Source organism: Psammomys obesus, unplaced genomic scaffold, assembly GCF_907164565.1.
Source record: "Psammomys obesus unplaced genomic scaffold, mPsaObe1.curated_primary_1811, whole genome shotgun sequence".
Classification (NCBI taxonomy): Eukaryota; Metazoa; Chordata; class Mammalia; order Rodentia; family Muridae; genus Psammomys; species Psammomys obesus.
The window spans coordinates 8331845-8354776 of record NW_026590699.1 but is presented as its reverse complement, the minus strand read 5'-3'; the positions used below and the strand labels follow the sequence as shown (position 1 = coordinate 8354776).

The 22932-nt window shown below is 46.6% G+C and overlaps 1 protein-coding gene across 2 annotated transcripts in view; it reads left to right on the top strand.

Annotated features, from left to right (window-relative positions):
• The first annotated feature begins 352 nt into the window (after window positions 1-352).
• Myo16 (myosin XVI) overlaps window positions 353-22932 on the top strand; it is a 449864-nt gene continuing 427284 nt past the window's right edge. Inside the window, exon 1 of one of the 2 annotated variants that reach the window (XM_055608467.1) lies at window positions 353-508. The gene's annotated coding sequence lies outside the window, so the exon portion shown is untranslated. The remainder of the gene's footprint in view (window positions 509-22932) is intronic. The other variant, XM_055608466.1, reaches the window with a different exon arrangement.

The window sequence follows — 22932 nt, the reverse complement described above, 5'->3', positions numbered from 1 at the left end:
GCCTTTGTTCTGGAGGGGTGTCTGAGGAGCGCCCCGGTGCAGTGCGCAGTGCGGCCCGCTTCCCCGCGGAAAAGTTTGAGGAGCTAACCCCTTTCCCGCATCCCGGGCGAGGGAGGGGCGGCAGGAGCCCGAGGGAGGGTGGCGGAGCCAGCCGGGAGGCGCGGTCTCCGCGAACGCGTGAGAGCGCGTGAGAGGGAGGGAGGGGCGCGGGGCGCGGCGGGGAGGCGGGAGGGCGCCCGGACCAGGCCCGGGCGGGGCGTGGAGACCCGGAGGGACCGGGAGAGCGGAGAGGCCGGGAGCCCGGCCGCGGGCTGGGTAGGAGCGGCGCGGGGCCGAGCGGCGGGAGGGGCGGGGGCTGCGCGCCGCGGGCGGGCGGAGTCCGGTCCCCAGCGCGTCTCCGCGCGTCTCCGCCCGTGTGTGCGCGGTGGCCAGGCGCCCAGGACCAGGGTCGAGCCGGGACCGTCGCTGGATCGCCGGGCACCGGGCTCCGAGGATCGTTCTCCCGCAGGTAGGGCCAGCAGCGGGGCTCTCTCGCGTGGGGAACTTGGAGGAGCCTCCGTCCTGGGTCGTGCAGCGCGCGTGGAACAGCCTCGCGGGGTCCCCAGCGCCTGTCCCAGCTGCCGTGGTGAGCGCTGGACAGGCGTGGGGCGTGGAGAAGCGGCTTCTTGGTCCTTCCGGGCTCGCGGGGACCTCCAGGCTACCTTTGGGATGTGGGAAAGAAGGCCAAGAGCAGAATCCTCAGAACTCTGATCTAGCCATAAGGAGGCGAACCCCGCAGTTGGTAGGAAGGAGCCCCTAGTTGCCATGGGAGATGCGGCGCTGTCACCTATGCGACCACTCCCGGGGCGACAGGCGCTCCTTCCTCTTCTTTGGGGGTGGAAGGAGACTTGGGAGAACAAAGATGCGGCGGGAGCTTGCCAGCTGGTGCCTCCTGCACAGATGCTCTGACCCCTGCCTCGACCCTGTGTCCGCCCATTGTCTTAGAGGCTGGCGCCTAAGTGAGGGGCAGGTCGGGACCTGCAGCGCTGCTGTGCCCCGGGCTCGGAGCTGCCATCCCTGCCTGTCTAAACCCCACGGGTGGGCGGAAGCTCTCCATCTAACTCCTCTCCCGACACCTTCGACCCCTCTAAGAGGAAAGAGAGGTGATATCTGGAGTTCCATAGCGATTTGGGCTTTTTACTCACTAGAGGTTCGGGAAGCTGTGGATGGGTCTGGGGTCGGTGTGTTAAATTCTGATGTTCAGCACTTGCCAACTGAAGGGACTATAGTGTTCACTGCAGAAGCCACCAAAGAGCCAGGACAAGTGAGCGCTGGCTGTTGTGAGCCAGGGAAGGGTTCGGGACCAGTCTTCACGCTGGCGTGTGCGTCTGTGTGTACGCACACGCGTTTGTGTGTGCACGGGTGCGTGTAAGGTATGCAAGGTGTGTTCCTGAAGTGCCTGTGCGCGCTTCTGTGTGCGTTTGTGTGTCTGAGAAGCTTTAACCACTTAGGTGGGCGTTTCCTTGAGAGTGGTAGGAAGTGCCCGGTGCCCTGCCAGGGTGACAGTTGCTCCACTTCCCTGCCACCGCGTGTGCTGCTCTTGTAGCCCTGTCAAGCCTGTCCTGAGACGTTTAGTTTAGAACCAGGAGCAGGCAGCAGTCACCCGTGAGACCTTGGAGTCCACGCTCGGGAGGGGCCGCTCGCTGCAGGTTCTTTTGCGCCGCCGGATCGCCTCAAGTTTGCTCCCAGTGTCTCTCAAGGCTTCCAAGGCAGCCTGTCCTATCCACGGCTAAAGCGAGCTCTGGAGCGTGTCGAGGCTGTTTTCGTTGTTAATAATGCAGAGGTGCGAGTAGCAGCAATCCACGTTCAGGTGCAGTTGCTGGAGGCGGCCGGTGTGAACCGTGTCTGACGGACTCTGGCAGCCGGCGTGTCCGCCATTGCCCTCCAGCCAGAACTAATACAGACCGTACTACGTGCCATTAAAGCCACCTAGAACCTAACATTTGTTTACTGAAGGAATAAGTTAATTTAATCCAAATGCCATCCAGAGGGCCCAATGCTCTGCGCTTGTGTGTCCTGTGAGAATTGGGGCAGCTGTTACGAGAAGAGCTGGTGTGTTCTGTGTGCTCTCAAATAGCTGGAGTGTCTTCTATTTGCACTTTGTTCTTTAAAGACACCCTCTCCCCACAGTCTGGGAATGCTTCCAGACAGACACCCCAGTGGCTGATACACCAAGTCATTAATGTTATCTGTGGGCAGTTCCGGGTTTACAGATAACAGCGAGTGTCTATGGAATGGGAGCCCTCTGCAGGACACAGGCTTTCTGCAGAACGTGAGCGTTCTTGAGGGAGACTAAATAAAACAGAAACGCCTCTGCAGGAAACTTTGCTGGGTTCTGCCACATCCATGCACGGAATTCAAATGGAACTCAAATACACACATTTGTGTCTCTGTATGTGTACATATACATAGCTTGCGAATAGTGAGTGGGCAAAAAACCCACATACATGTGTGATGAATAGAATTGCACCGAATCTCAGCTATTTGGGGAAAAGTGGTGAGGTGTTTTGTTTTGTTTTCTTTTTTTTTTTTTTTTTTTTTTTTTTTCCGGTTAGAGTCTGTATTCTGCTGAGCTCCCCAAACAGGTGTCTTCCCCTTGCAGATGCCATCGCAGGAGTGAATCTGAGCCAGAGACAGGCAATATGTAGAAAGGAACCCTCAACGACCTCCTACTACCAATACTCAGAGGACGTGGGCAGTTTTGTTTGTTTGTTGTTGTTTTTAATTACCAGCTGGATGTGTGCAAATTCGCTGAGTCCCACTGTCCCCGTGAGCCTGGAGTGTTAGCATTGTGCAGACTGGCAGGGACTTGTGGGCATTAGCCCGGGGAGAGCAGGCAGGAATCCTGTGTGGACAGGATGGGACTTTCTCCTTGCCTCCTCTGTCCCCAGGCATCCTTTGGGCCACTTCCTTTTCATAGATCCTGGTCTGTATCTAGCACAGACCAGGTTTTTTTCTTCAAGATTTTCACTGTGCTAAATGTGAACACCAAGGACAAGGAAACGGCACTGACATAACAGAGGATATAATTCAATCCTGTGAGTAGCAAAAGTGGCAGGTAGTAAAAGCAAGGGCTTTTCACCAGAAATACAAGGTAAGAAGGCAGGGACAAGGACCGCCCATCTTCCCCAGAGGCACAGGGACACCTCATTCCCAGATTTGCCTTTTCTCTAAGATCTTCCTTGATCTGCACAGCACCTGAGGCAGGCCCAGCGTGCTCACCAGCCCCAGGGACCCTGATTCCAGCCTCTGAATTCCATGCCCTCTCTCTTTGTCTGTTGGGCTGTGAGAGAGGAGATGGACATCACCTTCTATGTTTCCTTCCTCAGTGTTTCCCTTCTAAGGCTTGGTGTGGGAGCCGAGCGGTTTGGGCTAAACATTGTTCTCTGTGTGTCCTGTTTCCAAGTCTTCTTTGTCTTCCTGGTTCCCCATCCTGCCCTGAAAACTGTTTCCTAAGAGCTGAAGCAATGCTTTTTAGGATGAAGGAACTAATTGGCCAATCAAGGTTTCTCTCTCCCCTGGACATCTTCAAGGGAATGAGGCAACAATGGTATTTAGACAGTGTGAAGCTGTAAGAATCTTACTACTCGCTTTTTTTGCAACGATTTTGGAAGTGTGCTGTGATGGCTTTAAAGGTGATGTACTTGGATGTCATGCTGACAAACAGCGGGCTAGTGAGGGCTAAGTACTTTCATGGTTAGCTTGTTTGGACTATGAAACTCAGAGAGAGAGAGAGAGAGGAGTATTTCTGTATGTCAGTGAGGCTGTTTTCAGAGAGCTCACTGGAGGCAGACCCATCCTGCAGGAGGGCAGTCCAGTCACAGGGGCTGGGTACCTGGGCTGGGTAAAGACAGAAAAATTAGCAGGGCATCTGGGTACTAGCATTCTTTCCCCAACGCTTCCCGGCACACTCAGCCAGAGCCACAAGCTGCAGGGTCTTCCCCTCCATGAGAAGTTCCTCAAACTGTGAGCCCAAGAGAACCTCTTGTCTCTTAAGTTGCTCCTCATCTGTCATGGTCACAGTGATGAAAAAAATCAATGAATAGGTGGTCAGTGACTGAAACATGCAAGAACCGATGCTGAAAAGATTAGTGTTGAGTGCAGGAGCGCTTTGGCTGCTGACTCCGGTTCCCTCGAGGCACACAGGAAGGACAGGATTTCCCTAGGGCACCCTGATCCTGCAGACACAAGGTCTGAGGCTAACATACAATTATCCCTGTGCTGTTTTCCTGTGATCTCTCCTTTGAAAACCACTGAGTCTAGGAATGCAAGCTTGGTGTCTCCATCCAGCGGAGTCAGCTCTCTTTTCTACTTAAGAGCCTGGAAGGATTTTCTTAGATGCTAATTCTTGTTATTATGATAACCAGGAAAACTTGACAACGCATCGGAGCACTAGCACTGAGAATGTTTAGATTTGTATCATCTAATTGCAGCCTAAATTAATTATACACAATACTAATATTTTCAAATATGTTGTTATTTTCCAGTGGCAAGCTAATGTTATGATTTTTTTGAGACTTTTCCCTTCCTCCCTCTATTTCCCTGTTATTTCTCTTTTCTCTGCTCCTTTCTCTTCCTCTCTCCCGTCCCTCCTCCCTCTTTCCTCCCTTCTTCCTTTTTGAGAATTAGATGCTTGTCTCTATATTTATCCAGGTATAGAACACCATGCACACAGAACTTTAAAATATTATACACACACACACACACAATCTGACATACATACAATTTTATTAACAATTTGTATTTGTAACAAACAGACCTGATATTTGTAAGTTCTACAGACTTCCCACTCAGTACCCTACCATCCACTTTATTTCTGACCCTCCCTCCCAGGCCCCATGAACTATCCTTCTGTCCCTCTGCTCCTCCTATTCTTTTCCTCACTTCCCCCTTTCCATCCTGCTTCCCAGCGATGTGGGCCTGTGGCTGCGTTCTCCTTGTACTTCCTCAGCCTGTGACTCTTCTTTGTCTTTACCTACTGTCAGCTTGCAGGACCTCTTCCCTGTATCCTTGGTACAGTGCCTGATCTCCTACATGCAAAGCAGACCCTGCTTTCTCTCGTGTGCTGTCTCTGAGCCGAGTCCATCATGCTCATGCTACCCACAGCTCTCTTGTCCATGGACTCTGTTCCCCCTTCCCCCCACCGCTTTCTATTTCCCATCAGTCATGGAGTCACCACCGTTTATCTCATGAATATTGCTCAGATTAGTTTTCCCTATTCTGACCTTCTGTGGCTGCCCTGATCCAGGCTTCATCATTCCCCACCAGGGCTCAGGATCCAGGCCCTCATCCATCTTCCTGCTTTACTAGGCCCCTCCAAGTCAGGCTTGCAGTTGCCAGAGTGATTTGTCTTAAATGCAAATTGGACCATGAGACCACTTGCTGAAGGATACAGCAATTTCTTGTTGCCCACAGTGTGAACTGCGGGCTCCTCTGAGCCCGGTAGCGCACATCACTCGTGCAGCCTGCCTCCTGCCCACCTTCTGTCTGTTCTTCCACTTCTGTAGAACCCCAGCCCTTGCTCTACAACACCAGCAGGCTGGTTCTCCATAGAGACCTCAGCTTCCGTTACTCCCCTGGTATTCATTCTCTTGCAGGCTGGGTGTGTAACATTGTGCAGCAGAATCCTGCAGAAGACCCTCTCAAAGTATCCAGCGCTGTGTGTGCCTCTCTCCTGACCCCCCCATGGTGCAGGGAATGCTTGTCTGTAAACTCTGAGTTACTGGACTGGGCTTCTATGTCTCTTTTCCTGCCCTGTGATTACCACCTCCTTTCTTTCCTAGGTTTGTCAGGTTCCTTCTGTGTAGGCAACATGCCTGGAAATTAATGAAAGAAAGGCTGCCTCCAGTTCGCAAACCTGCCCTGGCATATTCCAACCCCATGGCCGTCAGCCTTGGCCTATGGAGCTGCATTTAACCCTGTTCCACCCAAGACGCCCTCCTCTTCATGCTTCTAACTCCCTCTAGCCCTTTCTTCTCACAAACCTGCTTCATTTTGCAGGCAGGAAAAGCGAAACACGGAGTTTGAGAGACTCTCTGGGGACACTGATGGTTTACCTCAGAGCCCCCTGTGCACTTCAGCCTCCTCACAAGTGTCATGCAGAAAGACACATGGTATATACTCACTTATAAGTGGACACTAGACATATAATATAGGATAAAACCTGCAAAAATCTGTACACCTACAGAAGCTGAGCTTGAAGGAGCACCCTGGGAAAGATGATCAATCCTCACTCAGAAAGACAAATGGGATGGATGTTGGAAGAAGGAGAAAACAAGAAACAGGACAGGAACTACCACAGAGGGCCTCTGAAAGATTCTACCCAGCAGGGTATCAAAGCAGATGCTGAGACTCATAAACAAACTTTGGGAAGAGTGCAGGGAATCTTATGAAAGAAGGGGGAGATAGAAAGACCTGGAGAGGACAGGAGCCCCACAAGGAGAGCAACAGAACCAAAATATCTGAGCACAGGGGTCTTTTCTGAGACTGATACTCCAACCAAGAACCATTCATGGAGATAACCTAGAACCCCTGCTCAGATGTAACCCATGGCAGCTCAGTCTCCAAGTAGGTGTCTTAGTAAGGGGAACAGGGACTGTCTCTGACATGAACTCAGTGGCTGGTTCTTTGATCACCTTCCTTTGAAGGGGGAGCAGCCTTGCCAGGTGACAGAGGAAGACAATGCAGCCAGTCCTGATAAGAACTGATAGGCTAGGTCAGAGGGAAGGAGAGGAGGACCTCCCCTATCAGTGGACTTGGAGAGGGGCAAGGGAGGCGATGAGGGAAAGAGGGTGAAATTGGGAGGGGAGGACGGAGGGACTACAGCTGGGATACAAATTGAATAAATTATAACTAATATAAAAAACAAAAATTTAATTTAAAAAAGTGTTATGCAGGAAGCCAACCGGAGGGACAACACGTGACACAGCAGGACATGTGTGCTCTGTGGCCTGTTGACAGACAGCCTCTCACCTAGGCATGTTGTCTAGGTCTTGTTTTTATATGAGACACTATAGCCCAGGCTAGCCTTCAAATCCTTCAAAGCCTTCAAATCAAGGTTGTCCTTGATCCTGTGGCATTTTCTTCCTGCCTCAGTTTCCCCAGTTTTGGGATTAGAGGACTGAGCCACAATGGCCAGCTTCCTTACATCCTCTAATTACAGTTAAAGATAACATAGTCCAAGCAAAGAATGCTGTAGATCCCGACTGGATGGCTGAAGAGGTCGGAGCCCACGATGCCTGGCCCTTTATGAGAAATGCTTGCTGAGCCTTGATCCGCAGCAACAGTGAAAAATTAAGCTTACATTAAGGATAGTTGTTGGGCGGTAGTGGTGCACACCTTTAATGCCAGCACTTGGGGTGCAGAGACTGACAAATCCCTGAGTCTGAGGCCAGCCTGGACCATAGAGTAAGTTCCAGGACAGAAACCACATCTTGAAAAAAAAAAAAAAAGTGGAGGAACAGTTTATTTGGATGTTGGCAGATAGCTGAAAGAAGAGAACAAACTGGAGATATAAGAAGTCAGCTGAGGGGCTGGGGAGACGGCTCAGGGGTTAAGAACTCTTGATGCTCTTCCAGAGGACCCCAGTCCAGTTCCTAGCACCATAAGGGAAGCTCACAACAGGCTGTAATTCCATTCCAGAGGTCCAGCAATCTCTTCTGGGCTCTATGGGTACACACACACACACACACACACACACACTCATACTCACACTCACACACACACTCCATATACTCACATGGACGCACACAAATGAAATTAAAATAAATATACTTTTTAAACTAAATCATAGATTGAGAAAACTGTAAGAGGAAAAAAGATATGAGGCCTACTATGTCCAAATACGTGATGTAATAGCCATATGTTAAGATTTTAAGTCTCGCAGGGTGGTGGTGGCACAGGCCTGTAATCCCAGTACTTGGCAGGTGGAGGGGGAAGCAGGCAGATCTGTGTGAGTTCAAGGCCATCCTGGTCTACAGAATGAGTCCAGGACAACCAGGGTTGAGAAACCCTGTCTCAAATACAAAAAAAAAAAAAAAAAAAAAAAAAAAAAAATCATTCTTATCATTTATCCATACACAATTACCCATAATACACATGGTTACTATATGCAATACGAGGAAATCTAATCGGCTCACAGCCCGTAAATACCACTGTGAGCATTTGTTGTTAGATGTGCGGGTGCGGGGCTGGGTAGGTGGCTCAGCAGCTCAGAGCACCTGCTGCTCTTCCAGAGGACCAGAGTTCAGGTCTTAGGACCCACTACGGGTGGCTCACAAGCAGCTGTAACTCCAGCTCCAGGAGGCCGTGTGCCCTCCGGCCTCTGTGGGCACCTGCACGTGTGCAGGAACACACACACAAATTAAAGAAATCTCTTCAAAAAGGATGCTTGAAGGTGTGCGTCAGGATGAGTTTAAAGTCAAGAATCACAGTATGCTAATTTAATTATTCGTAATAGCTTTGAAGTCATCCTTTTTTTCTAGAAAGCATTTTAATTTTATTTTTATTTTCTGAATTAGTTCCTGTTTTAGGATGAATCTGGAGGTTCCAGCCCCTGGCACTCGGCTCTCTGTGGCTTTAGTGAACAATCTAAAATATTCAGTAACTCCTGTAAGGATGATAAGCTATCACTTGGCCACTCATTTTCTTCCCAATTTAGATTCACAGTTATTAGCAGCACAGTGCTGTGTGACTGGGGGTTCCTGGGAAGAGATAGCTCTCTGAGCTCTCCATTCCTGCTTTAAAATGTCTATTAATATTCCTTTCATTTTTTTTATTTAGGAAAGAGAAATTCAATTTTTAAATTAGTGATTTAAAATTCAGTGCCAGATAAAAGGAATATAGGCTAAGAAAGAAAGAACTGTGAGCAGAGCAGAGAAAGCACAAGTCTGGGGGAGCAGAGCTAGCGATCATTCACACTGCAGAAGCAACAAATAGGGTCTGCAGTCTGCTGAGGCCATGGACACACAGGCACAGGACAGAGATGTTACCTGGTGCTGCCCCAAGGCAGGGAAGAATCACCCTGTAACAGGATCCACAGGGAGACAAGCTTGAGTGGGAGAAGGCCTGAGATATACTTCTCTGAGGCAGATGGAGACTTGGGACAACCTTCCCAGGCCTTGTCTGCTCAGCAGGGGAGGAAAAGGGCTTTGCAGGGTTAGATGCAGGATTTAATGGGATAAAATATTCAGGGCTTTCCACCAATCCAGAGATCTGGAGACCTCAGTTTTTGCTAAGCTGCCGTGGACAAGACAACTTGTCAATACCACCCCTACCCTTGAATGTTTCCTTCATTCTGCAAAAGTCTGGGGATTTACAAAGTCTGAGATATTTTTTAAAAAGGTAAAATGGCAAAATAAAAATAATGAAAATGAAGTACTATAATGGCTCGAGCCTAATTCATACACAGGAATCACCAGTGACAGATAGTTGATAAGACTATTAGGGAAAATGCCTCTACATCTCAATTTGTGTTGAGGATTTTGAAATGTTAGGACACATGATTATAGAGTCATGAGCAGAAATTGTAAAATTAGATAGGACGTGAATAGACCGGAAGGCTCTCAAAGCGCACGGTTACTTTGTGGTCACTGCATTGTTAGAAGAAAGCAAGAGAGATTCCTGGAAATGCCATCCACTCTCCAGAGTGCACTTGGGAGGTGGCATTTAGCCAGGAACAGCTGGAGACAAAACGCCCTTTTCTTTCCTATGATCCCCAGCCAGGGGTCAGCTTCTCTCTGCTTGTCACCAACACTACAAAGAGACGGGTTGAAGGTGAATGCCATGTGACCACAATGAAATGTCCCTGTGTTAGAATAACCTCAGGTTAAGGCCTGAGAGAGGTGACTTGTAAGGGTAGCTCAGCCAGGGCCATCTTCAGGGCATGATGAAGATGCCAGAGAAATCAGGAAATGGGTAAAGCGGCCTTCAATCCCAACCTTCACAGGGAAGCAACCAGAGGCTAGGAACTGGTGTGTGTATGCCTGTCAAACATAAATTTTACAACTGTGTGTCACAAGGTCACAAATAGCTTGCAGGAAGGTGAGGAGCAAGAATGCCCTAAGTCAGTGCCAGTGGGCTAGACCACATACATAGCCCAAGGAGGGGGTGAACAAAGCCAGTGTTACGGCCCCCTCAGAACTAGGACTGGGGATCTGGCTAACGCATGTGCAGCGTTATCTCTGGAGCACTTCTGGGACAGTTGTGTTGATTTGGGGATTATTACTGGCGATAAACACTAGCATCTTTCTTAGTCCTTTAGTCTGCTCGCTGGACCCCGTGTGCATATTTATGCCACACACCCCCGGCTTTGATGACTGTAGCTTGTAATGTGTCATTGAATCAGGATGTGTAAAGCCAGCAGCATTGTAACTTTGCCCTTCTTCCTGTAGGTACTTGGGATCCTTTCAGCTCCCATATGAACTCCAGAGCACCCTTTCCTGTTTCCACAACACCTCTGGAGTTCTGAGTGGGATTGCTTTGCATGTGTGGGTCTCACTGAGTGGTGTAGAAATTTCCTGTTACAGATTCTTCCAGTCCACGAATGTACAGTGTCTTTTTCATGCTTATTTCTCATGTGTTATTGTAATTCTTTTACACAAGTACAAAGTGTTTTGATAGTATTCACTCTTCATTTGCCTCTTGTACCCTCTCACCCCCTGATTCCCTTCTGTCCCCCCCTCACCTCACTGATTCCCCTCTTGTCCCCTCTCATCTCCTGGTTCCCACATTCATCCCAGCTAGTTCTCCTCCTATTTCTCTCTCTCTCTCTCTCTCTCTCTCTCTCTCTCTCTCTGTGTGTGTGTGTGTGTGTGTGTGTGTGTGACCCAAGAAATCAAACACCAGTAAACAAACTAACCCAATTAAAAAATGGGTCATCCCTCTGGCCCTTTCTCTCTTTTTCTCACTTGCAAACCGTGAGACACCCACAGTGCATCTACACTCACCGTCCAGTGGAACCCTTCACTTTTCTGCTTATTTTACTGTTCTGACTCAATAACTTAACTTAAATGAGATAATTATTTTTTTCTTGACTCATCTGCACTGAAGCCCTGCAGGGATATTTTCTTAAGGTTTTATAATTTATTTTCTTTGTTGGCATTCTCTTCTTCATGCGTTGTTTTCCTGATTTTTTAAATTGCCAGTTTGTGTTCTATTTAAGTTCTTTGCAATGTGTTACAAGGAGACATTGTATTCTTTGTCAGGTCACTAACAGATATCTACGCATGTGGGTATGTTGCCAGACATTAATCTTACCCACTTGTTTGCGCCTTGAGTCCCTGCTTCTTTGCATAACTTAGGACATATTTTTTATCTTACTGAGACTCAGGTGTCTGAAGAATTAACCAACTTTTCAGTCTTTGCAGACTGACTCCTTTCAGGCGAACACCTTCATAGCCAGTCTGGCTTCTGAGACTGTACTCTCCATGGGTACGTCTGTATATTCCCTCAGTGAGAGGCTCTCCTGGTGGTACGTCTGTGTATTTCCTCAGTGAGAGGCTCTCCATGGGTACATCTGTGTATTTCCTCAGTGAAAGGCTCTCCTGTTTCCTTTTTTTAAAATCTCATGCAGAGACTCCCTCTAGTGCCTTTCTGAGATGCTCACAGTTTTCTGTTGCTATCACCGCAAAACAAGAACTTGGTTTTTTCCCTGAATGACACCAGGATTCAGGGCATGGCACTTCCATCAGTACCCCAAGGGGTTTCTATTCTGCCACCTCCTATTTCACTAGTCCCATTTCATGTGTTGGCATTCAGTCAGATTTTAACAAGATATTTGGCAAGCATTCCAGAATGTCAACATTGACCTTATCAACTGTAGTTAACACCCGAGTTCAGGAGACTCTAGGCAGGAAAAGACTGAGTCAAGCTAGTTAGAGCAAAATATCAAAGGACCAGCATCACCCTGGAAGCACCAAAGACCAACACCGGTGAGACCCACTTGGAAGAGAAGACAAAGAAACATGGCAACTTCATCGGAAGCATGGCAGAGGACTGATCAAGACCAAATCATGAAGAATGAAGAGAAACTGAAATAAAGCCCCAATTATAATTCAAATCAAACTGCATGGCACGGCAGTTTGAATTGTTCTGCCCAGGGAACCAGGGAACGGTTGCACCCTTGAACACAACAGGATGAAGGAGTGTTCGTTATCTTTCCGTGGCTGTGGTAAAACACTTACAGAATAAAGTGCACTTGGGTTATGATTCTGGAAGATTAAGGTGCACATGGTGCAGCCAGCATGGAGCAGGCAGCAAGCATGGTGCTTGGACCTGAAGGCTGACAGCTGAGGACTCACATCTTGAACCAAGGGAGCACAAAGCAGAGAGGGGGAGCTTAGAATGTCTGTCGCAAGAGGCCCTGAAACTTCCAAGACCACCTCCAGGGAGGTGCTTCTCCAGCCAAGCTGCACCTCCTAACCCTTGCCAACCACTCGCCAAGTGGGGACCAATACGCCAGTATCCAAGCTTACGGGCGGGGGGGGGGCATTCTCATTCAAGCCAGCACAGACGGCTTTGCGATTAGTGCGTAACAGGAAGCACCATAGTGCAAAGTAAGATGAAGCAGGAAGAAGGCGAAGCCACGTCAAGCTACAGGCCTGTGTGCACCGACACTTGTTCCTCAGCATACGGTATTCAGATATGTGTGCTCTTGATACATACAAAGAGGGGTGGCAAGGTCATCCTTTATCACACAGCTTTCCCCATGATGTGGTAACATGGTTTGGGAGGAACCAATCTGACTCGGCCTCCAGGAGTCTGTGATTTGGGGCTGAAATTGATCTACACTCAGAACCCACAGGTGATTTTACTCCGAACCTGAAATGTTTTTGGGTTACAGAAGGATTGTCACGATTATTTCTTATGCTTAACCTTAGTAAGCCTTTTAAATTTACTGTGTTAAAATATACATGTGTGTGTACATGTATCATGGGACACACGTGGAGATCAGAAGACAGTTTGTAAGATTGGTTTTCTCCCTCTCCCATGTGGGTCCCAGGGACTGCACTCCTGGCCAGGCTTGGCAACAAGTGTATTTACCTGATTTTTCTCAGACATCTCTGATGAAAACTAGAACGCCATAGAGAAGATCCACATGCCATGAGTGTGAACCAGGAGCATGAGAATGGCGTTAGATGAAGTTGTATTAAGATGGACTTTCACGGACAGTATCTGCCACCTCTGAACGCTGTCGTTTTTCCAGTGGGATGATGGAGTGTTCAGAACTGCCACCGTGGAGGATTGTTGCACTGGCTGTCATTCATGTCTAAATGAGTCTGTTCTTCGGCATATGCCAGAATGTGCTTTCTCGTTCACTGCTCCTGGACATTGAGGGCTGTGTCCGCAGCGACCACTGCATGCACCGTATGCGGTGACCCCTCTCTCTGCAGGTCTGCCTGTGCTCCTGGCACACAGGTGTAAAAAATGTCTACAGGGAGGAGCCAGGCAGTGAGGTGAGAGCAAGCCCTGGCAATGAATGCTCAAATGAATTAACACTGAAAGCATTGACTTGAGTAAGCTGATGTTTTAGGTCAAGAATAACAAGAGGTAATTTATCAGGAAGGCTTGACACCTACCGCTGATGCTTTCGAAACACCAATGGGGCAAATTTAAAATGTCAAGGGCCCATCTCGATGAGAGACTACTGGCCCAGATATCAGCTTCTGATTGACACTTGGCACAGTGAGCCACATCAGCATGAAACATGCGGGACATGCAGAACAGGCAGCGAACCTGCAGACACCCAGGCCAGTGCCACAGAGCTTCACCAATGGGTCGGTATTTAGAGCCATGCATTTGTTTTAGAGAATCATAAAAAATTAAAGATGTTTCAAAATGGAATAGGTCCATGGAAAATAAACCAGAACTGTTAAAGCCCTGAAAGGGAAGTGTGTGGGCTTTTCCCTGGAAAGGTTTATAGCAGAGAAATGGGGGAAAGAATGTATGTTTCATGTAGAGAAACGAGCATCGAGCATCCTGCTTACTGGGCAGCTGACCTTGGACCAGTGGGCTGGATAGAGGAAAATTATATTAAAGTGTGTTTCTTTTTTATGTGTAATATATTTTATTATTAAAATTATAGATACATGATATAAATCTAACTATATGGATATACCACAAAATACACAGTATTAATATAACTTAATACACTATTACATACAACATATATAACTTCTTATAGTATTCATATAAAGTGTGTTTCTTGTGGCTCATAAGCCAATGTAAATTTGACCTTAAGAGTTCCAAATAAGGAGAGAAATGAACTCATACTCTGTGGCGTGTGTCTGGAAGGAAGCAGCCAATCAGGAGAGCTGCCTCCCTGGATGTTCCAGATTCTGAATTTATGTGTCATCTCAGGACATCCCCCTTTTTCGGGAGAAGGGAATAGGGCATGGTCCTCAACAGGGAAATCCCAGAATCTTCCAACTGCTCTGCCCACAGCATCTTCCTCCTTGAACAGAGAGGCACTTCTTAGTCCTAAATTATAGCTTCCACTTACATGTGCAATGTGGCTTAGAGAGTCATTCCTGCCTTCCATGCACATAATTACTGCTTGTAAAAGGATAAAGTCATAACAAAGGAAAAGGCAAGCACAGATCCTCAAAGAGGATGGTTGCTGGAAAGTCAGAGGCGGAGAGAAGCCCTTAAGGTCACAGCGTCTTCTTCGGAGTTAACTCGCGGGCCTGGCGTGGTAGCCTCAAGGTCAAGTGTACTGGCTGCTCTTCCACGGCATCTGAGTTTGATCTCCAGCACCCACATGGTGACTTCCACCTGACTGTCACTCCTGTTCCAGGGACTCTGATGCTGGATAGGACCTGTAAGCAGACCTGGATGGGAGTGTGTTTCATTGTCTGCATTCCAGATGGTTTAAAAGTTCAGTTATTACCTTGTAAAATAAAAAATCTGTCAGGGCAGGACATACATACACAATTGGTGGTATGCCTTGAAATCAAAGTCCTTGAGAGAAATACTGGCTTCAAGCATTTGGGAATAGGAACGAGATAAAAGTGCTTTAAGTAGAAAACAAAACAGAACAGTAACCTCCTACTGTTTAGATATGTTCATATTTCCAGGAGACTAGCAGGGTGACTCATTTTTTAAGTCCCTGTCCCAAAATGATTGTTTTTGCCAGAGTCTGGAAGTCCCGATTCCATGCAGGAGAGCACAGCGTAGTTTAATCTGCACAGCAGATGGTTCCAGGTCAGTGGCCAATTGCAGTTTGTAGCAAGCACGGGAGGTGTAGGGAGCCAGCACTCTGTGGAGTGCACCTGCTTAGTGAAAACATATCAGGAGGGCAGCTCTCTGAAGTATTTAACAGTCTCCAGCTCTGTTCTGCCTCTGTCTCCTCCCTTTCTTCCCCTATGCGCTTGTCTCTTCTCCTTCTTTCCCCTGCCTCAGCCTCTCTTTCCTCCCTCTTCGGCCCCTTTCCTCTTATCTTTCTTGCTAATGTTTTATCCGATCATTCTCTTCCTTGTATGCACAAGCATATGAGTTGCTTGAGTGCACCTCACATCTAAATTCCAACCACATGAAGGGGGGGGACATTTAATTGTAGGATAAGCAACACATAGAACACACATTTCAGGAGGAAACCACACAGATAGCCAAGGGTGCACACTGCTTTAAGGGTTCACAAAGCCCGTCTCAAGAATAGATGTTGTATAACAACAGTGAGGTCTCTCTAGGGTTCGTAATAAAAGCACTATGGAACGTGGTGTTTTGCTTCTGTTCACCTTAAAAGAAGGAACACGCGTTATATAAACTGAAACAGGAGGCACAAAGGACTCAGCGATTTTATGTGTTAATACCGTATCTGTTTTATGAACGTAATGTGAGTATGTGCTTGTGTGTGCACATAGTGCTTTAGAGAAGGACGTTGGTGTCCTCCATCATTCTGTGCCTCATAACCTTGGGACAGGGCCTCTCACTGAGGCTGGGGCAAGCAGTTTGGGCCAGTGAACTCCTGGCATCCGCCTCTCTCTCCTGCTCTGTACTGCAGTTACATGGTGCCTGCCACACTCAGCTTTTACATGCTGGGGATTTGAACCCAGCCTCTTCGGTGTGCATAGCAAGCCCCTTAGCCACTGGTCCATCTCTGTAGCCTGATTTTAGTGCCACCCCTTTTCTTTTTTGTAGGAGACATTATTTTATATAAGAAATGTCTAAAGAGTCTATGTAAAACTGCTGAACTAATGTACCAGTTGATGCAAGATACAAATCACACAGAATAAGCACCCAGAGCTCAAGATCGAAAGTCAAAACACAGCACAAATTGCATCTACTATGTCTGGAGTCTCTGAACAGGAGACAGACAAAAAAGCCTGATTTACCAGAAGGCTGGATGATAGTGACCCAACACTAGGCAATAAAGTAAAGGTGAAAGACCTGTGCATTAAACTACAGCAAGGTCGAATGAAGAAGCTAAAGAAATAGAAAGCCAGCAGATGTAAGCTTTGCTCCATATTTTCCTATTCTTATTAATGTTTCTAGTTAGAAAATGTATCATGCTGCATTGTAACATTTTCACACATATGTGGTTGTGTACCTTGTCCTCATGCTGCTTTCACAGTGACTTTTCTGAAGACCTTCTGCACCCCAACAAGATGCCCCTACTGTGTCTTACATACCTTCTGTTCCCCTGTGATTATACTGCCTTTCCTTTTAATTATCATGGAACCCTCTCTACTTTCACACTTCCTACTTTTATCATATATGCACATACACACACAGATAAGAGATTAAAATCAAGCTGGACTTTACCTTTTGACTTAAAACTCTAATCCAAGATCCATCAGTTTATAAGATAATAATTTACCAGAATTTTTAAAGAGCTTGTCACACACAAAGTGCCATGAATGTAGCCACCCAAAGAAGACCTGAACAACAACTACTCCATCTGTCATGCCAACACAGATGAGGGAATCTCACAAGCAAGGATGGACAAAAAGAGGTCGCTGGCCATCACTGGCTGCTGAGGGAGACTCAGTCCTTATCAGGGACAAGACCCCTTAGAGGTGATCTCAAGTGTTGAGCATCTGAATGCATGTAGATGTAAGGGGACTCATTGGATATATATGCACATATATTAGTCACACACATATCGCAATAATGAGGAAAACAGAGTTGGGGGGACAGGCAGGAAATTAATGAAGAGAGAGGAGCAGAAATGGTGCAAATAGAGTATCCATGTAGGACATTTTCATAAAAAATTAAAAAGATTCTACAGAATTCATTCTGTCTGGATTAACCTTGCTGTCACCTTCTTTTTGTCCATCCCTGCATTGTGTGTGGCCTGAGCAAGTTGTTGACTACTCCGCAGCAATGTTCTGATAGCTGGACATCAGTCTGAGCTGCTTCAGCTGTGGTGAGAATCAATTGACCTTTGTGATGTATCTACACAGGAAAATAGGATTTGCAATCTCACTGTACCTGTGGATTGCTTTACCTGAAGAAAATCCAGTTTAAATGCAAGGATAAAATGTAAGAGAGCTGTGCCTTTTATTACGTGGACCTTAGAGATTATTTTTACGATCTTCATTGTAAACATGAAGTTTCTTATATTTTAACTCTTGTCAGTAAACTTCTCATTAGGAGGAAAAAGTAGGTTTTCTTTCTGAATTAGAAAATTATGGCCTATTGACCACAGCTGGTATTTGTCAGAGAGAAAATTAGCTAGTAAAATCCATTGACAATCTGAAACATTTCACAATTCATTTAACAGTGATGGGGATTTAAATTCGCTTCTGTCTTGGGTATATTTAAATCAATAAACGTTTAACTCTCTGCAGTACAGTTATATACAACTTGAAGATATAAAAGAGAAATTGCTTCCCAAGAGAAAGCCTGCATTCTCTATCATGAGGCAAACCCTTGGCAATGGCCATTTTGGACCACTTGTTTGGGTTCATCCACTGTTTTCTCTCTCCCAGTGGTGAGACAGCAGCAGAGATGCCCGAGTCTCTGCCATCAGCCAGTTGGGAACCCACCTTGGCTACATTGGGATGCTGGACTTTGTTTTCTTCCTTCCTCTGCCTTCCTAACCCCTCCCCCCGCTCTACTCTTCTTTCTCACTCTTGCCCCCTCTTTCTTATTTTTCTTCTTCTGTTTTCTCTTTTCTCCTTCCTGTCCAAAGTATCCAGAGATCTATTGTGCCGAGAAAGAGATAGAAGCTTGTTATCTGGTCCTCTGGATGTCAGTCTAGCTGCAAAGGAACACAGCTTGCGCAAGGCAGGTGGGATGTGACTCGTAGGTGACCATCTGCCCCAGGAAGTGTAGTGGACACAATGTCAGTGTCACAGACTCAGAGAAAGGACATGACTGGTGAGACTAGGGCGTTGGGTGGGTGGCTCTCATGAGGGACACTGAAAGGAAGGACACAGCTCATTTGTATGGCTGCTACGTGGAGACTGTATAAGACTTAGCAGTTTATTGACATTCTTTTTTGTAGATTTATGTTGGGTGGTAAGTAGAGCAAATGATTGGAACTTTTAAATTGGATTTCAACTTCTTTTAATTATCTACAAATTTCTATTTGCAACACAGTTATCTGCTAGACAAGTCTTGTTTCTTGATCCCTTTGGCTACAGACATAATTGCCTGTAATACAAACATCTTAGGTGCCTGAATGCTACTTAACCCCCTCACCTTCTGTGCAGCTGGCTGGAAAACAGCACCACTCACACTGGAAACTGTCTTCTGTGTACCTGACAGTATACCCTTGAACTTGATGCAGGACCAAAGTGGTTTTCCTTATAAATGTAATTATAGTTAATGATCTGTTTTGTAAATACAATGGCATTTCCTTTCTCTGGGCTGAATCTAAATGTGAAAATAATTAAAGAAAGTGTGAACAGTACACATCTAGGAGATGTTCCTATTATTATGGATATTTTACACTTTGTTCTAAATTTACATTTATCTCATTACAAAAGGTCTCAAACTTATTTAGATTTGCATAAACATTCACTGGAGTGTTGGTATAATGTTGGAATGTGTATACTTTACCCTTGTTCATTCAAATGCTGATTTCTCTCCCCCACTCATGGTTTCAATCTGATATTGCATTGCCATACTTATTCTAAGCATCCTGTTTCAACTCTGTGTAAACAGGCCAAAATAAAGCAACTAGCTACAATGTTGAGCAACAGAGAAGAAGGAGTAGGCCAGAGAAGGGAGGAGCCAGAGGACAGGAAAAGAGTGGGAGGCAAAATGGCTGGGGCAGACTAGGAGAGCAGGGCTGGCGAACAGATCTTGGACCGATGTGGAGAATGAACCAGACCTAAGATTTTACAAAAAGCAAGTATAATAGGTAAAATCTAAATGCTAGGAAACTGTGAGGGCTTGGAGGTTTAAGAGGGAGTACTTATTGCACAGCATTGTGTTCTAGGTTAACTAAATAAACCCAGTCTCTGTGTGGTGATTTGGTTATACAGTTGTTTAGGGTTAACAACAGCGTTACCAGAAGATACATCAATACTAAATATTAATCGTTAACTACACAACACTGGAGACGCAAGGACTCATTTTACTTTGCATTTTCCCCAATCTTTCTTTACAACAGAGTGTTTCCAGTGTAGTAAATAGTTATTCCTTTCCAAATATAAGAGCAAATTCATGATGTGAAAAGATCAGACTTAAATCCAGTCAGTATTTTAGCAGTCTCATATGGTGTTCTAGAATGAGGAACCTTTTTGTTCTTTTTCTTCCCCTCCTCACCTTGGAGATAGGGTCTCAGTTTGTAGCTCTGGCTGTCTGGGAACTCACTCTGTAGAGCAGGCTGGCCTCAGACGCAGAGCTCTGCCTGCCTCTGCTCTTGAATGCTGGGACTAGAGGTGTGCGCCACCACACCTCGCTAGCATGGGGAGTTTTTTAGAGCCTGGGACACAGGCCAGAACTGGAGAGCGTGTTGGACATCCCCTGTCCAAAAAGTGAGAACTCTGGAGAATCAGGTTGCAAAAACCTACGATTAAGCACAACCTAAGCACATCTACTTGTTGCTTGAATCCAGGCCCAGGACCCTTGGGGGCAGGGGTGAGCTGGCGCAGTCAAAGGCACAGACTTCAGGAGTCATGCAAGCGGCAAAAGCAGACTCGTTTATTGCAGAAATAAAGACTCTTATTTTCTCTTATACCTCTTCCCTGTTTCCCATTGGCTCCCTGGTTGCTCGCCACAGCTGTGGCTTTCTTATTGGCTCCCTCTCCATCTTCCACCGTGACACTGTCAGTCTCTAGGCTCAAAGCGGACTTCGGGTTGGTTCCTACAGGAAGTTTAAGCACGCACATGCGTGCTGCCCCGCTGCAGACGTGGTTTTCTCCTGCATCTACTCGTTCTCGTTTACTGCATTAAGGAACAAATGATCACGTAAGAACACTTCACTTAGTGTCTGCTTCCTGTCCACAGATTTTAAATTGTAGTTCAGAAGAGCATCCAGTTTGCAAATACCATAACTTCCAGATGCCAGAGCCTAGTTTTCATGACTGTGTGCATCTCCTTGGGCGACCATAAACAGACCACCGCAGCTGAGTGGCACCAGCCATCTAAATGAGTTATTTCACAGCTCCAGGTGTTAGGCATGCAAGCTGAAGGTGTAGGCAGGGTGGCTTCCACTGCAGGTAGCGACTGAGAGTCCGTGCAGCCCTGTTCTGGCTCCTGACGGTCAGCTGGTCATCTCGGTATCCTTGGTTTGCGGGACTCAGCCCTTATCCTTGCTTCCCGTCCTACACTTCTCCACCGTGAAGAACACAGTCTTGTTGGATTTGAACCACATTCATAAAACCATATCTTAAATAAAATGGCCGCAGTGACCTCTCATCCAAGGAAAGAGCTGTAGGATTCAACGCAGGAATTTTAGAATGGGAAACTGGATACAACACTCACAGCCCACATTGCACAAAGCCCCCAAACAGTTCGATTCAGAAATGAGACATAGCAGCTACTTAAAGAAATGAATCCAGGACGAAGGGAGGGGCGGGAGAGCAGTGGTCACTTTGGTGGTGAAGCGGTCATGTCTGGTGGCGGGGGTGGGTGGGGAGTAGGGGCTCTTTGTGGAAGAGATGGTCAAGAGTGGAAAAGCAGGCAGGAACCTGAACAAAAGCTTCAGGCCAACACAATGAAAAGTAAACGGGTCTGTAAGCAAGCTCACCTCATGCCCTGAGTTCTCTGGTCCACCAATGGGGGTGCGTCTGGAATCTCCTCTCTATCCTGTGGCTTTAGCCCAGTCAGATAAGGGGCTTCTCCCCTCCAGACCACAACAGTGTGATAGCTGAACTCCTTGGCTGGATGAACTCTAAGTTGCTTTTGGTGTTAGGCGTTTCTCATGTGAAGTGGAAATGAACTGAAGAATGGTGAGATCCATTCTCTCTGTTCTCAATCCCTGAGCCTGGTAATCACACTCATGACTTCCTTGGATGCAGATATTTTCTCCACTTCACACGGGCATCTATGGTATGGATTTAACGGTGGCTGGGTCTAAGATCTAGCCTGGTCCTGTGCTCCCATGCCTACAGCTGTCGCCCAGCTTCTTGTCCAGTTCACAGCTTCTGGTTTAGAAAGGTCAGTCAGGCAGAGAAATTAACAGCATATCTAGGAATCACTAAGCTCTGGTGGGTTTTTTTGGACTTCATCAGGAGCCAGGAAATCCACTGAGTGGTGACTTTCCTGTTCATCCGCTCCACACTCTACAAACAAGCTCCAAGCACAGTTCTGTCAACTACACTGTCTTGGACATCACCAAAATAGTTAAGAAGCAAAATCACTCGGAACAGAAAACCTCAGATGGAGGTGTTAGCAGCAGCTCTGCAACCTTGTTTTCATCCTGGGTGGGCCTAAAAATCACCTAGGGAGCACCCAGCTGTGGAGCTGGCTCCTGTTCACCCCAGATGATTTACTTATGAAGGACATTTTTTTCATGTTAATCCCAAAAATAAAGTCTGTATACTTAGGATTCTTTGATTGGATGTATTGTACTCAACTGGCATTATCTAGAAATTTAATTACTGTCACTCTTTCATATACTTTCTGGGTGTCTTGACTGAGCAAACAATACCATTTCTTTTCTTAAGCCTGGCAACAGATGAGGCACCTCATCTCGCCACACTGGGATCTTCAAGAGGGGCCTGGGGAGGGGACGGCAGAGGCCAGCTGGGGAGCGCAGAGTTAATTACAGCTTGCTGCTCTCAAAACTGCAGACATGGCGAGTACGCTCTGATGACAGTGGCAGCTGCTCCTGCCCTTTCAGGGTGCCAGTAACCAGGCAGATATTTTATTCTTAGATAGTTTATTCTTTTCTTTGGAAGCATATACTGCAAGCTTTGGGCTTTGGACCCTAGAGGCTCTGCCACAGATGCTGTGTTCGATGAAAACCCTATGTATTGGGACCCATCATAATCACAGGATTCGTTAATTCACCAACCTGAACTTTTTGGTAAATAAGTACATTTCAGTAAGAGCTAGCTTAATGTATGTCCTGTGTGACTTAAAGCAGGATGCTTCCAGGGAGACTAAGTGAGCCTTTCTGCTTGTATTGGGTTTGGGATGGAGGAAGCAGCCAGAGGACTGCTATGTTCAGGGTAACAGTTTTTATATAGTTGAAAGAATGGATTTTGATAACTTCAGGATAAGATTTGCATATTAATCACCTCAAAATAAGATTCAAATGTTAATAACCTCATAATATAATTTGCATATTAGTTCGATTTTCACTCAACCCACTGTGTTTGAACTTCGGTCAAAGTCCTCCCATTAATGGATGTGCTGAATAGTCTATGGAGATTCTGTTTTATTTTTCCCTCTAGTACTCACCAACCTCCACATCTGCTGTTCATATACCATCTAGCATCTCACTTCCAACCCCAGAAAAAGCTGAGAAATGTCTGAGTTCAAGCTCAGAAGGGT